The sequence below is a fragment of the Cetorhinus maximus genome, chromosome 4 (genome assembly GCF_964194155.1).
Source record: "Cetorhinus maximus chromosome 4, sCetMax3.hap1.1, whole genome shotgun sequence".
In the NCBI taxonomy this organism is placed as follows: Eukaryota; Metazoa; Chordata; class Chondrichthyes; order Lamniformes; family Cetorhinidae; genus Cetorhinus; species Cetorhinus maximus.
Window position 1 is genome coordinate 43,118,291 of NC_135882.1, and position 21,636 is coordinate 43,139,926.

Sequence of the window (21,636 nt, forward strand, 5' to 3'; positions counted from 1 at the left end):
CCTAGCTCCCCGCAATTTTTGTGGAGTCAGGCCATGATTCACAGCCACTCAGAGTCGTCGTAAACCATAGTCTAGATTCAGGAACCTTTTGAAAGGTAACATCAAAAGGTTTTACCCATGCCCCCTCCATGCTAACCCAATGCCAACGCATGCCCCCACCCACCCCCCCATTGACCCCTTAAAGCCCCCATGCCAACTCATGTCAATTCATGCCCCCCAGCCGCCCCCCAATGGCCCCTCATACTCTCCAGGCTGACTCATGGCCCTTCTTATGCCCATTCACCTAGTATACATGATGTATAGAACCAATGAATCCAAGTGTAACAATGGCACGTATCAAATCGCTTAGAAAAAAACTCCAAACATAATTTTTTTGAAAAGAAAAATGCTGGCTCAGACTCTTATAAAAGGATTATGCGAGTGAGATTGTTTTTACAGTGGTGTAGAGAAGTGTTGATTTTGTTTGATTGACATGTTTATTTGCACAAGGTTAAGAGGTGTCAAGTGTTTAAAGCTTCTGTAATTGATACTTTAATGGTCTGTTTGATTGACAATTTTATCGGGTTGTCAGGATACCAGTTTTTTTTTCAGAAAAATATGAATGGGTTTTTACTGAGTGAATGATCATGGAAGGGCCCTGAGTTGGCGTTAAGGGTACAAGGGGCACTGGGGTGGGTGAGGGGGGCATGAGTTGGCTTGGACATTGAGGTAGCATGGGGAGTGGGTGGGGCTGCTGGGGTGTGAGGGAGCTAGAGGGCCTAATCAAACAACTGGGATGAAGTTCCAGAGAGCAAAAGCAGGCTTTTTAACCAGCCAGCGTCAGCACTCAGCTGCCTCCTTCTGGAGTAGCAGGTCCAACTTTATCCTGGCCCTGCCTACCTAGAGCAAAAATAGTGCATAAATGGGCATTTTATACTGAGACTGGTCTGCCAAGTCGCGGAATTACCTGCCTCAGTAGCAAAAACTTGGCCCATTTATTGCAATGTAAGATAAAAATACTTCTTTCACAAAATCCAAGTACAATAGACTATCCTAAGAAAAAGGCTCTTAATGTGGATGTATGGGTAGAATCTTTGGCTCGGTGAGCGGGGGTGGGGTCCGCTCGCCGAGGCGTAAGATGACGCGCGGTGATGTCGGGCGTGTGTCCTGACGTCACCGTGTGTCATTTAGATTTTCAGTTTGGCGGGAGCACAGCCGACTCGGCTGCAGGCCTGTTGAACTGTCAAAGACCTATTAAGGCCATTTAAAAAGCCAATAAAGCAATTGGCTGAGCTGCCCGTCCAACCCCCCCCCCCACTCCGACGGGGAGAAAATTCTCCCCATATAAGTACATCATATACGTAGAGAGCTTGGACAGACTCATGGAGGTGACTTTCTATGGCCCCTTCAGGAGCTAAAGAGACTGTGAGATGGCCATAATGAGGCCTAGGACTGAAACACAGTTTAGCCCATTTTTAGTGTAAGAAATAAAAGAGACTAGCAATTATATTGTGCTTTACATGACCACCGAATGGCTGTAATAGAGACAATGAAATACTTTTGAAGGGCAGTCACTGTTATATAATATAGCAGGAAATTTGGCAGCATAGCAAACTCCCACCAGCAGCAATACAATATTGACCAGATCATCTGCCCCTGTGATATTGATCGAGGGGTAAATATTGACCTGGTCACCGGGGATAGCTCTCTTGCTCTTACTAAATAATGCATGGGATCTTTTACACCTGTCTACATGCAGAGCAGGCAGATGGAGCTTCAAAACATCTCACCTGAAAGACTGTGCAGCACACCCTCAACACTGCAATGGGCATCGGCCTTGATTTTTGTACTCAAGTGCTGGAGTGGGACTTGAACCTGCAACCTTGTGACTCAGAGGTGAAAGTACTACCTGGGCTGATTCCTGGGATGAGGGATTTGTCTTATGAGGAAAGGTTGAGCAGGTTGGGCCTATACTCATTGGCGTTTAGGAGAATGAGAGGTGATCTTATTGAAACATATAAGATTCTGAGGGGGCTTGAGAGGGTAGATGCTGAGAGGATGTTTCCCTTCTTGGGGTAATCTAAAACTAGGGGGCACCGTTTCAATATAAGGGGTCTCCCAGTTATGATGGAGATGAGAAGGAATTTCTTCTCTCAGGGGGTCATTAATGTTTGGAATTCTCTTCCCCTTGCAAGCAGTGCAGGCTGGGTCACTGAATATATTCAAGGCTGAATTAAACAGAATTTTGATAGACAGGGGAGTCAGTAATTATGGGGGGGGCTGGGGGCAGACAGGAAAGTGGAATTAAGTCTAGGATTAGGTCAGCCTTACTGGGGTAGGCTCGAGAGGCCAAATGGCCTACTGCTGTTCCTATTTTTATGTTTTATGCTCATATTGAGAGACTGAGAGACTTTCTGGAACAGTTCCCCAAGACTCCACTAACATCCACCATTTATTCCAAAAGTTCTTTGGGGAGGCCATCAAAAAATAACTATCATTGTGCCACTTTACATTATTGGAACAAGAGAAAGGGTGTGTTGTTCATGGGTATCTTGCTAGGTGTCCTCCTTGGTCTCCAGGTGAAATGAAAGAAGAACATGAAGTCATTCAGGGCAGCACTAGCTGCTGTAGAGGAAGAGACAGGGACAAGATGGATCTCTTCCCCTTTGAGGGACTAGACCTCCTGCATCAAGGCCTCCATGCCACATCTGAGAACTTGTGCAGCCCCTCCCTCAGTCCATGAGCTATCCTCAAGACCTGCTGTTGTGTGTCAGACAGTGCACTCCACACCTTCCATAAAAGTGGATACATGGAGCCCACATATGCTCCTCCACAAAAATTGTTTCGAATCAGCTTGAGTGCTAAATCTGCAGGTGTCCATTTTAGCACTTCCAGGCAAATTCAGATCATATATTCAGCAGTTAAGATGGAAATTGTGTGCTAAACCCCATTTAGCACTCTATTTGGCCCTTTCACCAAAATAAGTCCCTCAGTCTCTTCTGCACACCTGCTTATACAAAGGGAATATTCCAAAAAAAGTGTACAACTTCTGTATGCCTAAGTTCCACAAATCTACTGGCAGGTTACAGAAACGCATGTAGCAGCAACATCCAGTTCCCCAAGTCCAAATCAGAAGAACAAAAAAGCAGTTTTAAGTGGTTCTTATTAGAGATTATAACATCCTTTGAGAAGAGGAAAATAATAAGTTTTCAAACTCTAGCATTTTCTTTCTACAAAAGGCATTAACATATTATAAATCATTACTTTTCCTTCTATAACAGTGGAAAGTCTCTCAATGACCCAGCCTCCACTGCTTGCTGGGAAGAGAATTCCAAACACTAATAACCCTCTAAGAGAAAAAAATCCTTCTGATCTCCATCATAACTGGGAGACCCCTTATATTGAAAGGGCCAAATAGAGTGCTAAATGGGGTTTAGCACACAATTTTCATCTTAATTGCTGATTACCATGATCTGAATTTGTTTGGAAGTGCTAAAATGGACACCTGCAGATTTAGCACTCAAGCTGATATATCCTCTACAAGCTGCACCAATGTCCAAGCAATCACAAAAGTATTGAATACATCCCATGTCATTACACTAAACTGTGCTTATTATGGCCAGTTGACTGAAATATTCCCTCAGCATCTACCCTGTCAAGCCTATGCTGGGTCAGCTGAGAGGACTCATGGGACAGTGGCTAGCATCTCTATTTTTGAGCCAAAAGGATGTAATGACCATAGAAGGTGCACTTGGCATGGCCAAGCAGATTGGCTATCAACCTTTCACTGGTTTTCAATTCCAGGTTTTTAATTAATTGAATTTAAATCCCAGCAGCTGCCATGGTGGGATTTGAACCCATGTGCCCAGAGTATTAGCCTGGATCTCTAGATTATGAATGCAGTGACATTACCACTATACCACCATCACATATGAGACTTCTTTATTCTTATACTACAATTGTTTTGCAACAAAAGCTAACATACCATTTGTCTTCCTAATCCCTTGCTGTGCCGAACTTCCTGTGATTCATTAATTCAGATAGCTTGACAACACATTGCAAACACGTTCTTCATTTTTCTTATATAAACCATGAATTTCAGACAATTGTTTCTCATCAGCTCTTGGACAATTTACTCCGTAACAATTTTTAAAAATATATATCATGCATGTCGCGCATCTATATGGCAATATAGAAGTCAATCAGTAAATTACATCAATATGTGCAAGATTAGTGTATTATATTCTGGAGCAGACAACTGCATAAGAATAGTGGGTAAAAATCACCTAGGAATTTTAATCCATCAGAAAACCAATATTCTAGGGAAGAGAGGTACATCATGGGCTGAATCTTCGGCAAGCGGGGGCGGGGCTCACTCGCTGAGGCGTAAAATAATGTGGGGTGACATTGGGTATGTGTCGCAACATCACCGCGCATCATTTAGATTTTCAGTTAGACGGGTGCTGAGCCGACTCGGCTATGCGTCCGCCGAACTGTCAAAGGCCCGTTAAGGCCATTAATGAACTAATTAATTAAGCCTATTGAGAAAGCTGCCCATCCAGCCTTAAGGTTGGCGGGCAGGCAAAGAGCCCAGGCAGCCTTCACATTTTTCATGGCACCTCATCCACGGGCGGGATGAGGTTTCATGAATGATTTAAAATTTTCAGAAAGATTTTTGTTAAAATTAATGCACATGTTCCAGCTCATGTGGCAGTTTCACATGAAGGGACATGTCATAAAAATTTTTACAGCACTTTATTAGACTGTTTAAACTTAAAGCTCAGCTCCCTGACGTACCTCTGTGCCTCAGGGCGATTTCTGCGCTCTTTCGAGAGCACACACCCGACTCAGGCAACCTCACCCCACTTCCCGCCCGCACAGGGAGCGAACAGCGCTTCCGGGCCCACGTTTGCCTGCCCATGTAAAATGGCAGTGCCCAGCTGATCGGGGGCACCAATCGCTCCACGCCCACCCCCGCACAACGCCCCCCCCCAACCCCGATGGGGAGAAAATTCTCCCCCTTCTCCCCCATGTACAATTGTCAATTAAAGGTTGGGCAGCCAAACAGAAAAGGAAGCAACTGTAAACAAAACAAAGTTGTGAGGTTAAAAATGTTGAAGAGCAGGTACCTGTAGTCAGATGGTTGAATTTACTCAAAGGTAGTAACTGTTTCAGGTAATATTTAGCTCGCTAAAAAGAAAGCTACCACAATTCATAAGCGAAGGGAAAGCACTCAAAAAGTTGGTTATTCCAATAGGAGAACAAGCACAAACAGAAAGGATTGCATTTACATCACACCATTCACAACCTCAGGACTCCTAAAGTGCTTTATGGCCAATGAAATACTTTAAATGTGTAACTAGTGATGTAATGAAGGAAATGTGGCAGCCAATTTGCTCACAGCAAAGTCCCACATACAATAATGAGAAAATGACCAGATAACGTGTTCTTTGGTTTTAACTGAGGGATACATATTGTCCAGGAAATCAGGGAGATCTCCCTTGCTCTTCCTCGAAATAGCACGTGGGATATTTTACATCCATCTGAGAGGGCCGAGGAGGCCTTGATTTAACATCTCATCTAAAAGACAAAATCTGTGACAGTGCAACAATTTCCCAGTGCTCCACTGAAGAGCCAACCTAGATTTTGTACTCAAGTCTTTGGAGTAGGATTTGAACCCACAACTGGCTGAGTCAGAGGTAAGAGTGTGACCAATTAACCAAGGCTGAAGCGTCATGGATAAGAAGGTAAAACCAGGTTTTATATGTCTGTGCCAATGATTCTGGGAAACACGTATAGCAGCAGTTAAAGTTAAACCAGGCTCCCAAATACCATATGGAAACCTTATTTAAATATATAAATGAAGTATCCCACCTCTGCAAGTTGGGACATGCAAAGCATGCTATCAGCCACTATAAACCTGGTTACACAGGCACATGCATCAGGCTGGGGTCCCTTTTTGCATTTTTTGGGGATTTTACACTCTCACACTCGATCTCCTTCCATCTGTCCTGAAAGGGTTAACATCAAACACAAATCCAATTACTCCCAGTCTCGGTTTCAGATTTAAATTTCCTATTAGTGATGCCAATCGTCCCAGCTTTGCTTGGGAGTCTCTCAGAATTGCCTATTTGTCTCTTGGGCAATGTTGCTGCCAACAAGGGAGAAAAATTGCAGTGCAGGCAATTTGCACATGTGCATTATCCACATGCTTGCAACCAATCAGCTGTTCATGCGGCCCCCCCCACCCCCGCCTTTTGCCACATTTCCAATTAAGTTATGTTGGTGTTGCTCTAAATATGATTCTCCCCAGCCCAATCTTATCAGCTCCTTTCTGTAATTATGGCACCAAATGGCAGATGTCCCTATCCAGAATGAAACTGTACCAGACCATACCCTATTCATTTTGGTGTATACTGGTGCAGACTCTCCTGAAGGGCACCCTGTATGTGAAAGAAAGGAACATTTCACCAGTGCAGCAAATTTGTGTTAATTTATTGAGTATACTGACAATTTAACTAAATATGCAAAAGCCAAGATTGACTAAATTACAACATTACTCTGGTAAATTGTTATAATATGGTCAATAAAACATATTTAGTCTTGTTTATCACTACACAGATATGTGTGTCTGATAGACTTAGTGAATTACTTTTCAACAGCCCTGTTAACAGAATAACTTTCCAGCTAAAACCTTGCATAATATAAACATCCACTGAATATACTTATAGGAAAATATTATACTTTTTAAAAAATTCAATATTGTAGAGAGACATTTAAACTGAGTCATGGAAAAAGCAAGATAACTGTTCTCTTCAAGAGAAAAACAAAATACTGCAAATGCTGGAAACATGAAACAATAATAAACATGCTAGAAATACAGCAGCAACATGGTTTTGTGCAAGAGACTGCTGGTGGCTTTAATGAGAAAATTAATCAGCATTTAGGAAAGGTTGTTCCCAGTGCTGTGATATCGAAATGATAAAGCTGCCAGTCTTTATGTTGAACACTTGGCAAAATAAAGAATGCAGCAGTGACTGAGAGACTGGTGAAAGAAAACTTTCCAAAGTGCCATCCTATCTGGATGATTTGTGCCCCAGACTGCTGAGGGAGGCAAGGGAGGAGACCGCAGGGGCTCTGACCCAAATTTTTAATTCCTCTCTGGCCACGGGGGAGGTGCCAGAGGACTGGAGAACAGCTAATGTGGTTCCACTATTTAAGAAGGGTTGTAGAGATAAGCCAGGGAACTACAGGCCAGTGAGTCTCATGTCAGTGGTAGGGAAACTATTGGAGAAATTTCTGAAGGAGAGTATCTATCTCCACTTGGAGAGGCAAGGTTTGATCAGGGATAGTCAGCATGGCTTTGTCAGAGGGAGGTTATGCCTAACAAACTTGATTGAATTTTTTGAGGAGGTGACCAGGTGTGTAGATGAGGGTAGTGCAGTTAATGTAGTTTATATGGATTTCAGCAGAGCCTCTGACAAGGTCCCACATGGGAGACTTATAAAGAAGGCAAAGGCACATGGGATACAGGGTAATTTGATAAGGTGGATTCAAAATTGGCTTAGTTGTAGGAGGCAGAGGGTAATGACAGAAGGATGCTTTAGTGACTGGAAGCCAGTGTCCAGTGGTGTACCAAAGGGATCTGTGCTGGGTCCCCTATTATTTGTCATTTATATAAACGACACAGATGACTATGTGGGGGCTAGGATTAGAAAGTTTGCTGTTGACACAAAGATTGGCCAGGTGGTTAACAGTGAGGTTGAGTGTCTTGGGCTACAGGAAGATATAGACGGGATGGTCAAATGGGCAGATAAGTGGCAGATGGAATTTAACCCTGAAAAGTGTGAGGTGATACACTTTGGAATGAGTAATTTGACAAGGAAGTATTCAATGAACAGCATGGCACTAGGAAGTTCTGAGGAACAAAGGGACCTTGGCGTGTGTGTCCATAGATCTCTAAAGGTGGAGGGGCATGTTAGTGGGGTGGCGAAAAAGGCATATGGGACACTTGCCTTTATCAATCGAGGCATAGATTACAAAAGTAGGGAGGTCATGTTGGAGTTGTATAGAACCTTGGTGAGGGTACAGCTGGAGTACTGTGTGCAGTTCTGGTCACCACATTATAGGAAGGATGTGATTGCACTTGAGGGGGTGCAGAGGAGATTCACCAGGATGTTGCCTGGGATGAAACATTTAAGTTATGAAGAAAGGTTGGATAGACTTGCGTTGTTTTCGTTGGAGCAGAGAAGACTGAGGGGTGACCTGATTGAGGTGTACAAGATTATGAGGAGCATGGACAGGGTGGATAGGGAGCAGCTGTTCCCCTTAGTTGAAGGATCAGTCACAAGGGGGCATAAGTTCAAGGTGAGGGACAGGAGGTTTAGGGGGGATGTGAGGAAAAACTTTTTTACCCAGAGGGTGGTGACGGTCTGCCTGGGAGGGTGGTGGAGGCGGGTTGCCTCACATCCTTTAAAAAGTACCTGGATGAGCACTTGGCACGTCATAACATTCAAGGCCATGGGCCAAGTGCTGGTAAATGGGATTCGGTAGGTAGGTCAGGTGTTTCTCACATGTCGGTGCAGACTCGATGGGCCGAAGGGCCTCCTGCACTTTGTGTGATTCTGTGATTCTGTGATTCTGTCGAAATTTACCTGGAATTTTTTTTCCACCATGATGTTTTCCACATTTAGAAATCAAAATGTTAACTTTGTCACTTTTGTTTTAATGATAACTATTAGAATTACATAGAAAGGCCATTCAGCTCAACTGGTCCATGTTGGTGTTTACGTTACACATGGGGCTGAATTTCCTGTTTGGCGGGGGGGGGGGGGTGGAGCGGGAGCAGGCATGGGCAAGCACGGACCCGCCCGCAATTAGGTCCACACTGCCATTTTATGCGGGCAAGCCAATTAAGGCCCGCCCAGCGTAATGCCCGAATCCTGGGGATAGCGAGAGTGGGTGGGCGACGGCGGGAGTGCATTGTCCGCTGGGTCCAATGGTGACCCGGCGGCCTGTTTATCAGAAGCGCTGGCAGCCTTTGCAAGGCTGCTCACAATGGCAAGTGGAAGGGCTTACCAGAGGGCTTCTGGTGTGCAGGCCAGTCCAGAGGGTAGCCCAGCGGGACAGGCTAGGCTGGAAAGTAGGGCTGCAGGGCAGGCCAGGCCAGAGGGTAGGGTGGGGGGCCAGTGTGCCCCTCGTTTCTCGGATGGCTGCCTTGCTGCCCTCCTTGAATAGGTGGCAGCACGGTGGGAGACGCTGGTTCCCCAGGATGGGAGAAGGAGGCCCCCCCCACATGACAAAACATGCCTGGGAGGAGGTGGTGGAGGTGGTGAGCTCCTGCAGTGCTGTGGATTCAGTGTCGCAAGCGCTTCAACGACATGTTGCGCTCTGGCAGGGTGAGTACCATGGCGGCATTAGTCATGTGACCCAGCAGGTCGGCTTACCCCCCTGCTGCCCCCCTCCCCCCCAAGTCTGAGTGTAGGGACTGCATTGAATCATTGACGGCATTTGTCCTTTGCTGGGTGGGCAAGCAGATACTGCCTATGCTGAGGTCAGCCAGAGAGGGCGATGAAGAGAAGTGTTTTTCCCCCACAGCATGTGTTACACTGAGTCCCACATGACTGGTTTGGGGGCAGCCTGGAGGAGCTGCACCTAGGCGCTGTGCTTGAGCTGCAGGACATGTCCAAGTCAGGGTGATGAGAGGCTGGGAGGGGAGCTTCAAGGTGGCGTGGCAACGAACCATCTGCTGTGCTCTGCGCTCCACGTGCTTGTGCCTTCTTGCAATGGAAGGATATACCATGTGGTGCCTAATGTGATATAGGCAGCGTGTGTCCAGGGGGTGGTGGAGGGGTGTGGAGCAGGCCTAGCATCTTTGTGTGAGTGTGTGGCAGTAGCGGGGTGAGAAGGCTCTGGAGCCCTGATATGTCCCACTCTGGTTGGCGTGGGTCGTGCGCGAAGAGAGTCCATGTGCAATTTTCACTAATCAATGCTCATCTCTCATTTTCAGGAGAAGAATGCTCATAACGCGGCAGAGTGTGTGAGGGCTGGCGGCCAGGCGCAGTTAGCCATTCTCAGCCGGTTTGAGCAGGAGGCCCTGGATCTGGAGAGGTGCCATGCGCCAAGGTCCACTGGTGTCGGTGAGGCTGGGGTGCTACAGCAGTGAGGTCAGCATTGTTCTCCCAACAGCCATAGCTCTGCTGAATGTTAATTGATTTAATTTTGCAACATGGCTTGACCATTGCTTTTGGAATGATGAGTACATACTGATACGGGAGACAGGAATACGCTTTGACATTGTCTCCATGTTAACTGATCCACTGTCCTTATTCCTCATTTCAGCATCATTGGAGCAGGGCCGGGAGGAGGAGCAGCAGAGGCCCCCTCTCACACCTGAGGGGCCTGAAGTCTCACCAGCATCACACCATTTCTGCGAGGCTCCAGCGCAGATACTAGCACCTCGGTGGGAATTCGAACATCGAATAGTGTCCCGGTGAGGGAACTACACAGTCGCTGGAGGAGCTGGCAGAGACAGAGAGTGCCCATGGCATCAGCAGTTGGAGGACTGCAGGGGAACAGGCACAGGCTCAGTCAGTGCCTGATGATGTGCCTCTGGAGTCGTCCGCAACGCAGCAAACACAGGAAATGCGGCCGGGTGTGCGGGAGCATCTGGGGCAGATACATGAGGCTATGCTTGGCTTGGTGTCCGTGGTGGAGGAGTCTACGCAGACTATCGCCGAAGCAATAAGCCTCATGTCCGAGCACCATGCATCCTCCATGGAACGAGTGGCGACTCTCGTGGAGATGCTCCTCCAGGAGACCTGTCAGGGCTTCTTGGGGATGCGCTCTGACCAGCAAGCCCTCACATCGGCATTGACCTCAGCTGGTCAGTGCCAGTGTGGGAGATGGTTTGGGCATCAACTTTCCCAGCTCGGTGCCCATCAATCTACGGTGAGCAGGGAGGTCTGAAGCGACCTCACATCTGTGCAGCAGCTGCCTGTCGTCTCTGTGGGCACCTCTCAGGGTGCTCCAGATGAGGGCAGCAGCTCCTCCACCCCTCTCCCAGTGACCATAGCATCCGTTGAGGCTGCGACGATGGGGGAGTTGCCAGCTGTTGAACTGACAGGTCCCTCCCAGGCGGGGCCAGCATTGGCTCCACAGGCCAGAGGATGGTCGCCAAGGTCATCGAGGCCAACAGGACAGCAGACTGAGCAGGCTGTCTCAGATGCCACTCTGAGCAATGGGACAGCACCAAAATGTAGCACCCGGAAATGAAAGCGTAAGGCACCTTCGGCACACCATGGCTTTTTCACTGGTGCTTTTGTGTTGGCCCGAGGTGAGGTCCTTATGATTTGTTTTGTTTGGTAACGCTATTCTCTTTTTTTTGGAATAAGTTGGTTTGCTTGACAGAATAAATTCAGATATGTCACCATGGTTGAGGGTGCCTCTTTTCTTCTGCATGTGTATGGTTTCCAAAACTGTAATGAGAGCTTGGTTGGATATTCAGCTTCATTAATAAGGCCCTTAGTAACTGTTCCTAACCCGGCAGATTTGGCACTTAGGTGTCGAGTATCAAGCCCAAAGCCCAGGCTTGTCCCAGAGGTCCATCTGTGGTGTTCTAGCTGAAGGTTCATTGGATTAAAGCCTCCAAGGTGTCCCTGCCTCCCTGGAGTATGCTCGGGTCAGCATCTACCCCCTCAGCATTTCCCTGTGCATGCTCATCCTCGGACTCACTGCTGGACTCATCGTGTGCAGCTGCAGCCACTGCGTCTACGTCTTCATCGTCTACTGTGTCCTCCCTTTCCAGTGCAAAATTGTGGAGAGTGCAGCAGCAACCACTATCACCAAGACACGATCTGGGGGTTAGTGGAGTGCGCCCCCTGAGCGGTCCAGGCATTGGAAGCGCATCTTGAGAAGACCGATGGTTCTCTCCACCACAGCCCTTGTGGAGGTGTGGCTCCTATTGTACCGCTGCTCGGTCTCTGTTCTTGGGTGGCGGAGAGGCGTCATGAGCCATCTTTTGAGGGGATAGCCCTTGTCACCCAGCAGCCATCCATCCAGCCGGGCTGGAGCACTGAAGAGACCCAGCACTGGGAGTGTCTGAGGATGTAGGCATTGTGGGAGCTGCCTGGGTACCTTGCACAGACTTGTAGAATCAGCATCCTGTGGTCACACACAATCTACACATTCATGGAGTGGGAGCCCTTCCTGTTGATGAAGGCACCGGGCTCACCTGCTGGCGCCTTGATGGCCACATGTGCGCAGTCTATAGTATCCTGGATGCGGGGGAAGCCAGCAATGGCCGCGAAGCCTTTGTCTCACTGTGCCTGACTTGCCTGGTCCCAACGGAAGTGGATGAAGGTCAATTCATGCCTGAACAGAGCGTCTGTAACCAGCTTGACACAAGTGTGGACAGCTAATTGGGAGACACCACAAAGATCACCCACCAACCCCTGGAAGGAGCCAGAGGCATTGAAGTTGAGGGCAGCTGTGACCTTCAGAGCCACTGGCATGGGGTGTCTACCCGCACAGTTCGCGGAGATCTCAGGCCCAATCATCTGACAGATATAGTTGACTGTCTCCCTTGAGAGACGGAGCCTCCTTCGGCACTGCACCTCAGACACATTGAGGTAGCTGCTTTGCCACCTGTATACCCTGGCAGCAGGATAGTGGCATATTCTCGGGCCCCTTGCACCTTGGACCACCCCTGGACCCTCTGTCCCTTTTGCCTGCACCTGTCCTCCCAAAGGTGGCTCCCCTGGAGGCTGAATGTGCACTCCTGGCCTCCTCCCCCTTCTAGCCCTTCCTTCCTCCTCAGAGGAGGTGCCTCCAGTGGAGAGTTCAGCTCCCATTCCCAGGCTAAGGGAAGGCTTCCTGAAACCTGCAGGCCCAGAAAAGATTCCTCACTGCAGAGTGCAGACCTGAAGGTTAAAAGTCCAGACCAATCAGCTGGTATGTGTTTTGAAGCACTGCAGATCACACAGGCAAATTTCAAAACCTTTCAGAAATAAACGCCTGATTGTGCACTCTCACGACCCCAGTGAGCCCTCTTATCCCGCCCGTGGATGAGGCTTATACAAATGTGTCCTACCCGCCTGCCCGTTACGCCCATCCGCCGAGCCGAAGATCCTATGGGCGCTGAAAAATCGGCATTGATTGGCACCTCAAGGGCCTTAACTGGCCCATTAATTAATGGTGGGCGCGCGTTGGACATCATTGCGAGCCCACCCAGTGAAATATCGCAATGGCGTGTGGTAATGTCGGGACACTCGCCTGACATCACCGCTCGTCATTTTCTGCGCAGACGTGCGGGGCCCGCCCCCACACACCAACGGGAAAATTCTGCCCATGAGCCTTGATCCCATCTCTCTTTATCTATCAACATAATCCTCATGTGTTCACCTAACTTCCCTTAAAATAGAAATGCTAACCTGGGTGAGTTCTATGTAGAATATAGGATTTCTTTAGCCATGCCAGCAGAAATCAGGACTCCACTAAACACTCATTTTGCACCTGAACTGGTTTGATGGCCACATAACTATTAAGTAATGGCCAAGAATGTTAATCCTGCTCTAAATATCAGAAAATAAATGAGCATTGCATCACCATTGCACGACCTGGTTAACATGCAGCACTCTTTGTTCAATTTTGAAAGATGATTTTCCAGTGTGAGTCACATAGTATTTGCTCTCACGCGGAATCAATGTATGCATTTTGAAATTAGAAACAAAGATTACATTCTCAAACTGCATGTATTATTTAGGTATCACAATAGCATTAAAAACTGTTAGGCAATGATGCAAAACCATTTGCAGACTGCAGACAGATGTCATGTTGCATGATTGGATGCAATGCAAATTAATGTCACATGATCCAATGTCACATGCTGACCTGCAGGAATACATCAAACCTGAATTGGCAATCCTAGTTCCTAGAATCCATCATTTCATGGCCTACCACCATTTCAGTTTTAGATTTAAGGTTCCTATATCTCATTAAATCTGCATGCAAACATTAAGTCACACAACAGGAAATCCTAATGTTTTGCAACTTTATGTTGTCAGACTGGGAGTAGAACAGGATTGCTTAACACAAAATAATACACTCCATTTTACTAATGACTAGTCGTGTCCGAGCTCGCACCAGATGCCGTTCATTCTATCACCCCTGTTCTCGCTAACCTACACTGGCTCCTGGTTAAACAACATCTCAATTTTAAAATACACATCCTCATTTTCATATTCCTCCTTGGCCTCACCCCTCACTATCTCTGCAATTTCCTCCAGCCCACAATCCTCTAAAATATCTGAGCCCCTCTAATTCTTCCCTCTTGGTTACCTGGATTTTAATGACTCCGCCATAGGTGCCTACAGCTGCCTAGGCCCTAAACTCTGGAATTCCATCCCAAAACTTCTGCACCTGTCCATCTGTCTTTCCTTCTTAAAGATATTCTTTAAAACCTACCTCTTTGACCAAGCTTTTGGGCATCTGCCCTATTATCTCCTGATGTGGCTGTGTATCATATTTTGTTTTATAATGCCTCTGTGAAGCACCTTGGGCTTTAAGATTTCGTTGTCATTGTTGACTAATCATGACTCCCATATTAGTAACAGTAATGGCTTTGTTTTCAAGGTGGAAAAATGCCTTCTTATAGAATCACAGAATGATTACAGCACAGAAGGAGGCCATTTAGCCCATCATGTCCACGTCAGCTATCTGCAAGAGCAACTCACCTAGTTCCACTTCACCACATTTTCCTTGTAGTCCTGCATTTTTTTTTCCTTTTCGGATAATTATCCAAATCTCTTTTGAAGGTCTTGATTTAATGTGTCTCCACCACATTCTCAGGCAGTGCATTCCAGGCCCTAACCTTGCCGCATATAAAGTTTTTCCTCACGTCGCTGTTGCTTCTTTCGCGAATAACCTTAAACCGGTGCCCCTGATTCTCAATCTTTCCACCAATGGGAACATTGATTCTATTGATTCTGCCCAGACTCCTTGTAATTTTGAATACATCTCTCAAATCTCCTTGAAACCTTCTCTTCCCCAAGGAGGACAGCCCCAGCTTCTCCAATCTATCCTCATAACTGAAGTTCCTCATCACTGGAACCATTCTCGCGAATCATTTCTGCACCCTTTCTTATGCCTTCACATCCTTACTAAAGTGTGGTGCCAAAAGTCGGACACAATACACCAGTTGAGTCCAAATTAGTGTTTTACACATGTTTATCATAATTTTCTTAATTTTCTACTGTAATCCCTATTTATAAAGCCCAGGATCCCATATGCTTTATTATTTATCAACCGCTGTCTGAAGCTGCCCTGCTACATTTAATGATTTGTGCACATTTGCCCCATATTTTCTCGATTTGCATCAACTGCAATAGCAGAAAAGGCAGCTATTACTATTTACTTACCTTAAAACTCTAGTCTGGCATATTCCAATTGTAAAAGGGAGTTTCTATTAATATCAAAGCAGCCTCTGGATCTAACCTATTCTCCCTATAAAAATTCTACTTGCTATTTTTCTTGATATAAAAAAAGCAATGCTTTCTACCTTATACTATTTAAAAATGTACAATTATAATGACTGTGTACGGAGATTTGTTTTTTTTTATATGAAATGAAATGCTCTTTTAATTGGGCCTCAGTCCTTTAGCACCTCAAATGGCACTGAGTAGCGTACAGGGACAGACTGAGTCAGCTCATCACATTCAGTACTTCTGTCCAAGAAAAAAAACATTAAAAAGAGCATTTTTAAATTTGTGGGTAAAGTGGAAAGGACTTTTTCAGCTTAGTATCAGAATCAACAATTTCTTTGCTAATTATATTTTCACAGGATTGCTCTTAAATTAAACGTATTGGGCTGAAAACTAGTTTCTGCACTCCAAGGCGCAAAACATATTAGTTTCAAGCTTATTTGTGAAATTTCACACATACCACCTTATTAATGCAAGTAATTTCTATCAGCAGAACACTAAACCACTAGAAAAAAGTTACCAAAAACTTTCCCTTAACCCCTCGAAGAAGGACCAAACAGCAAATACCAACAGAAAATAAGAATACATCATCGCATTAATTTAGAATATTGAACACACACAATTAAACAACGAAACTGAGGAAATAAACATCTGCACTTACCACATCTTACATTTTTTTCCCCCAAATGCTACCAGAACACATGAAACAACCTATAAGCCAATGAAATCTAAATCAGACTCAGAGCAGAGTAACATTTTAAGCCGCAATGTGTATACATTAGTATCCAAGAATTGAAAGAATGTTATGCAGCACAGGAATGGACTGAGTGCTGACATACAGTGTGACGCTACAATTCAGGATTATACTTATATAACAAGGTCAATCCTGCCAAGCCAATAACTTTCCTAAACAAAATGCTACACTGCTGAGACAAAGATTTCCAGAGAAATAGTAGTCATCAATAGTACTTCTGAGCAAAACCACTCACAGGCTTCATGGATATCTGTTCAGAGGTACCGGCTATGAGGCTAGGGAAAGGGTTGTCCTGAGCAATGTTACCCTCGCACACCACTTCCCTGGCACTAAAGTTGAAGAAAATTACAGTGATCAAAAAAAAAGAAACAAATCCTTAGAACTATTTGACAAGAACAATCAAAAAGTCACTTAGTGAGTTTAGATGTTTTGTTTCATTTTTGGAGCATATTCACCATCAAATATTTCAGCTTTTTTAACAGATCAGCTTCAGTACACACATATGTACAAACAGTCTATACGCCACTGGCAGTGATCGCACTGGTACACAGATATCCACATATTCTCTTTCCAAGTCACTGATCTTGGATACTATTACTGAACATTTCCAGAGATCAGACTTCCAAGATGACAACATGGGGCTCCAATAAGGTTTATACTCCCTTTAAACCATTTGCAATAATCTCATTTAACATGACTGCCGGTCCAATACCTCCACCCATAATTAAATACAAACTCAGATATCAGCTTTAAAACATTACTCACCTCATAGACAAATACATATGAAGTTTACAAACTAACAGAGATACAGATCCTTCCTGATATAATAGTGTGGACCATGCCAAACTGGCGACACGGGGGTATGCCAGATACCAAGTGCAATGCTGCACCAGCACCTGTTCAGAGACATACACTGACAATCGACCATTTGACTACCGCTAACCAATCACATTGAAGTACTGAAGTGGAACAGTTCTGGCTATCTCTAGGCTGTCTTAGCTGTGTGCTTAAACAAAACTCCAATGTGTTCACTTTGTGTTCTTGAGAATTTTGCACACTATGGATTAGTAGCAGCTTCTGTAACTTACAGTACAAAGTATAATACACTAATGTAACAACTTCATACCCTGTTATTTAAGGAAAATTGGTACAAAAATTAAGTACTTTCATAGTTGCATTAAAACTTGTTCCCAAAGCACAGTTTTCAGTTTGCTGCAGTTTAGTAATGATAAGTTCAAATGCAAACCATATTTTGTTGCAGGTGAACCAATCCTAAATCATGTTAAAATGTGGATTTATATTCCCCACAAAACTATCAAGCTTTCCAAATAATGAGATTACATATTTTAGAGGAATCAACTGACACCTACTTTCTGAGAACAAGAAAGGGGCTACAAACATTTGAACATCTTGGATTGTCAATAATGAGACCTTCAGAAGAAGGAAAAATAATTTCAATTCTCAAAGTAAAACTTTTATTTAAAACATACCACATGAAACAGGACACAATTACGTATTCTCTGTGGGACGCCCACAGCGCAGGTTATTGTGATTCTCCATATCCCTCTTTCTGGATCTTAGTTACATGCATCCCAATTTGAATCCTGCTTGACTGAAAGGAATGGGGCAGTGGTTCAATGCTTAACCCCTGCAGATTACTTGCTGCCATTTAACCTCACACTTTTTGGAGATAGCTGAAGTACCCTAAGGCCTCATGGAGTCTGGTGATGCAATTATGACCCCAAAGGAATTTTAATTAAGAACTGCAGCAATTTCACCCAGTACAAGATTTGCCAATAGGACCTGCCGGTGAGTGGATCCAGAGCCAGAAGTGACCTAGAAATTAAGTTTATTTATTTTTTATTCATTCATGCGGGTCACTGGCTAGGCCAGCATTTATTGCCCATCCCTAACTGCCCTTATTCAGAGGGCATTTAAGAGCCAACCACATTGCTGTGGGTCTGGAGTCACATGTAGGCCAGACCAGACAGCAGGTTTCCTTCCCTAAAGAAAGGACATCAGTGAACCAGATGGGGTTTTACAATAATCAACAATGGTTTCATAGTTATCATTAGATTTTTAATTCCAGATTTTTATTGAATTCAAATTCCACCTTATGCTGCAGCAGTATTTGAGCCCAGGTCCATAGAACATTATCCTGGGGCTCTGGATTGCTAGTCCAGCAACAATACTGCTACACCATTACCTCCCTATTCTCGTGTGCATAGGAGCTCCAAGCCCAAAAGATAAACCTTGGGCCTCTCCTGCTCAGGCTTCCCTTCCCTCTCCATTTCATGGTTCCCTCCAGACCACCCTACCTAACTCCCTGGCTGCTGGGAACTGTTTTCTCTGGGTCCCCAACAGTAGCCTCCTGTCACCTAAAATCTGGATGGCCAAATAGCACTTGCCAATAGATCCAGAGGGCAAGGGAGTTTTCCACACCACCTCTGTCCCAAACCATGCAACTGTTGCCAAGAGTTAAAATCTAGGCTGTAATATTTAAATGAAATCATATCTAACTATAAATTTCTAAGAAGGGAAGGGATCAGTTTTTTTTCTAGCTTTATTGGACCCCATGAATATCACTAGATCATCATGCCCTATGGAAAATATTTAAATATACTTCCCACTAACTTTCAAACACCTACTGATAACAGTGGATCTTGCTATGGTCCACTAACTATACTTCAATAATAAAATAAGAGAAGGGATATAATTCAGCAGCTTCATCAGGTCTGATCCCAAGAAATTCTCCATGTCAAACCAGAACAACAAAATGCCAATCACAGGAGAAAGCTGGTCGCCCAACACTAAAGGTAGACCAGCTTCCCATATTATCCAATGCTACAGAAAGTAAAATTACATAGATCTAATAAAGTTTATCAAAATGGCAATGTCATAAATCAGCTGCATTTTTCTCCACCAAAGTGAGTGCTCAAGAACAATAGCTTTTAAAAACACAATTTACAGCACATTGTGAACATAGCCATTTCATAACCTGCACATATTAGCCTTAACAGCATATGTCTTAACTGTAGAAGAGTTTAATACAATCTCTTTATCACTATGGGGTAATAAATTGTCCTTTTGTAGGCCTTGTTTGAAACAGGAAGAGCACCATTTCAGAAGACTTGACGATGCTTATTGACTAACAGACCACAGGATGCATCTTAGAATACCATCACATAACAGACCCACAGGATACATCTTAGAATACCATCACATAACCCTGTGGCGTCCATCTTATTTTCAAAAGCCAAACCATAGCACTGTAGGTGGTATCATGGAGTTCCAATACCCAATTGCTGAATTTTCTGTTTTTTTCAATTTTAAAATCAAGGCTCAGGTTTTTGCTGAGTCAGCATGACTTGGGAGACCTTTAAAAATGACGGACGAAACACAGATGTGGAAGTTCCACCTCCACTTCCAGACAGATCCCAGTTTTGGTAGCAGGGAAGGGACAGGGCTTGAATCACACAGGCAGGGAACCCAAACTTATTGGGGTATTTGATTTGACTGCTGAATTCAAATACACTCAAATTTTGTTGCTCCAATGGCCTTAGCCCTCAGCGTGGAAACCACAATTTTATGGAGGGTGTGCAAATGCTTGTGAAGGGCGGATTTAAGGTTTGTTTAATTGTCATTATCTGAAATGATTTAATTCCCCAGTCCTTTAAAATTGAAACAAAAAATCTATAGCTTTCACTTAGAGTAAAAAGAAGACACCCGCTCCTGCAGTGCAGCGATTTACAAGCCATCTAGTGTAGCATAGGAAAGAAAGCTTCTGCTTTTTGAAATTTCAATGACTCTATTGTTTAGATTTCACTAGCTTTGTTATTATAGCTGAGCCCATGATGAATGCTTAACTGAGTTTCAAAAGGTCCAGAACCACTTTTCTCAGCAGAGCGCTGTATAGACATTTTGATTGGTAGTTTTAAGGAGTTACTTAAGGATTAGCTGTCTTTTGATTAGCATGTTTTTTGAATGAGTTTCATGAATTAGAGTTTTTTCAGTATCAAGTGTGTTTGATTGAGAGCTCTATTAGATTATTAGAAATTTATTATTTTTCATCTCCACATACTCCTGAGGACTGGATACTGGGTGAGTGGCTATAGAGGATACATGGGGACATGGAGGAGGCATGGGAATATGAGGGGGCATGGAGGGAATATCAAATATGAAGAACATGGATAGGGCATGGAGATATGAGGGGGCCTGGAGAGGGCCTGGAGATACAAGGGGGCATAAGGAATATGAGAGGATATGAAGGGGGAATGGGCACATGAGGCAGCATGTAGAAGGCATGGGAGATATGAGGGAACATGGGGGTATGAGAGGATATAGGTGATATGAGGGAGCATGGAGAGGGCATGGGGATATGAGGGGACGTGGAGGATCTGAGGATATATGAGGAGGAATGGGGAGACAGAGGGATACGAGGGGAAGTTTCGGAGCTTGAGCAGTAGCTGGAGGCACTGAGGTGCATCCGTGAGGCTGAGAGTTTCGCGGATAGCATGTTTTTAGACGTGGTCACCCCACAGCTTATGGAAGTGCAGACAGAGAGGGAATGGGTGACCATCAGTCAGAAGAAAGGTGTTGGGCAGGTAGTCAGGAAATCCCCAGGATGCATCTTGCTCAAGAACCATTTTTCTGTGTTGGAGAGAGTGAGAGTGACAGTTCCTCTGGGGAGTGCAGCCACGCTCATGGCACTGTGAGTGGCTCAGCTGCACAGGGGGGTGGAAAAAGAGAGGAAGAGCAATAGTGGTAGGAGACTCGATAGTAAGGAGAACAGACAGACATTTCTGTGGCCGTAGGCGGGACTCCAGGATGGTAGGTTGCTTCCCTGGTGCCAGGGTCAAGGATGTCACTGAACAGCCACTGGCTGCAGGGCATTCTAAAGGGGGAGGGCAAACAGACGGAGATCGTGATACATATTGGTACCAACAACATAGGTAGAAAGAGGGATGATGTCCTGCAAGCAGAATTTAGGGAGCTAGGAAACAGATTTAAAAACAGGACCTCAAAGGTAGTAATCTCTGGATTACTTCCGGTGCCACGCGCTAGTGAGTATAGAAATTGGAGGTTAGTCCAGATGAATGTGTGGCTGGACAGATGGTGCAGGAGGAAGGGCTTTAGGTTTCTGGGACATTGGGACTGTTTCTGGGGGCGGTGGGACCTGTACAAGGCGGACGGGTTGCACTTGAACCAGAATGGGACTAACACCCTTGCAGGAAGGTTTGCTTGTGCTGTTGGGGAGGGTTTAAACTAACTTGGCAGGGGGAAGGGACCCTGAGAGAAGGTTCAGCAGGAGGAGATGCACAGCCAAAATTAGAAGAGAGAGCAAGTCAGTCTGGAAGGCATATAAATTATAGGCCAGTTAAGGCACAAGGGAGTTTGACAAGGTTGGATGGTATTTATTTTAAG

General features: G+C 45.1%; 1 protein-coding gene across 1 annotated transcript in view; it reads right to left on the reverse strand.

The window, feature by feature from the left end:
- The window catches only part of LOC144679584 (cAMP-regulated phosphoprotein 21-like), a 463,756-nt gene extending 447,585 nt beyond the window's left edge, over positions 1-16,171 (reverse strand). Inside the window, exons 1-2 of the mRNA XM_078540103.1 lie at positions 16,120-16,171; positions 6,376-6,422 (exon numbers count right to left, since the gene is read on the reverse strand). The gene's annotated coding sequence lies outside the window, so the exon portion shown is untranslated. The remainder of the gene's footprint in view (positions 1-6,375; positions 6,423-16,119) is intronic.
- Between the last annotated feature and the right edge of the window lie 5,465 nt (positions 16,172-21,636).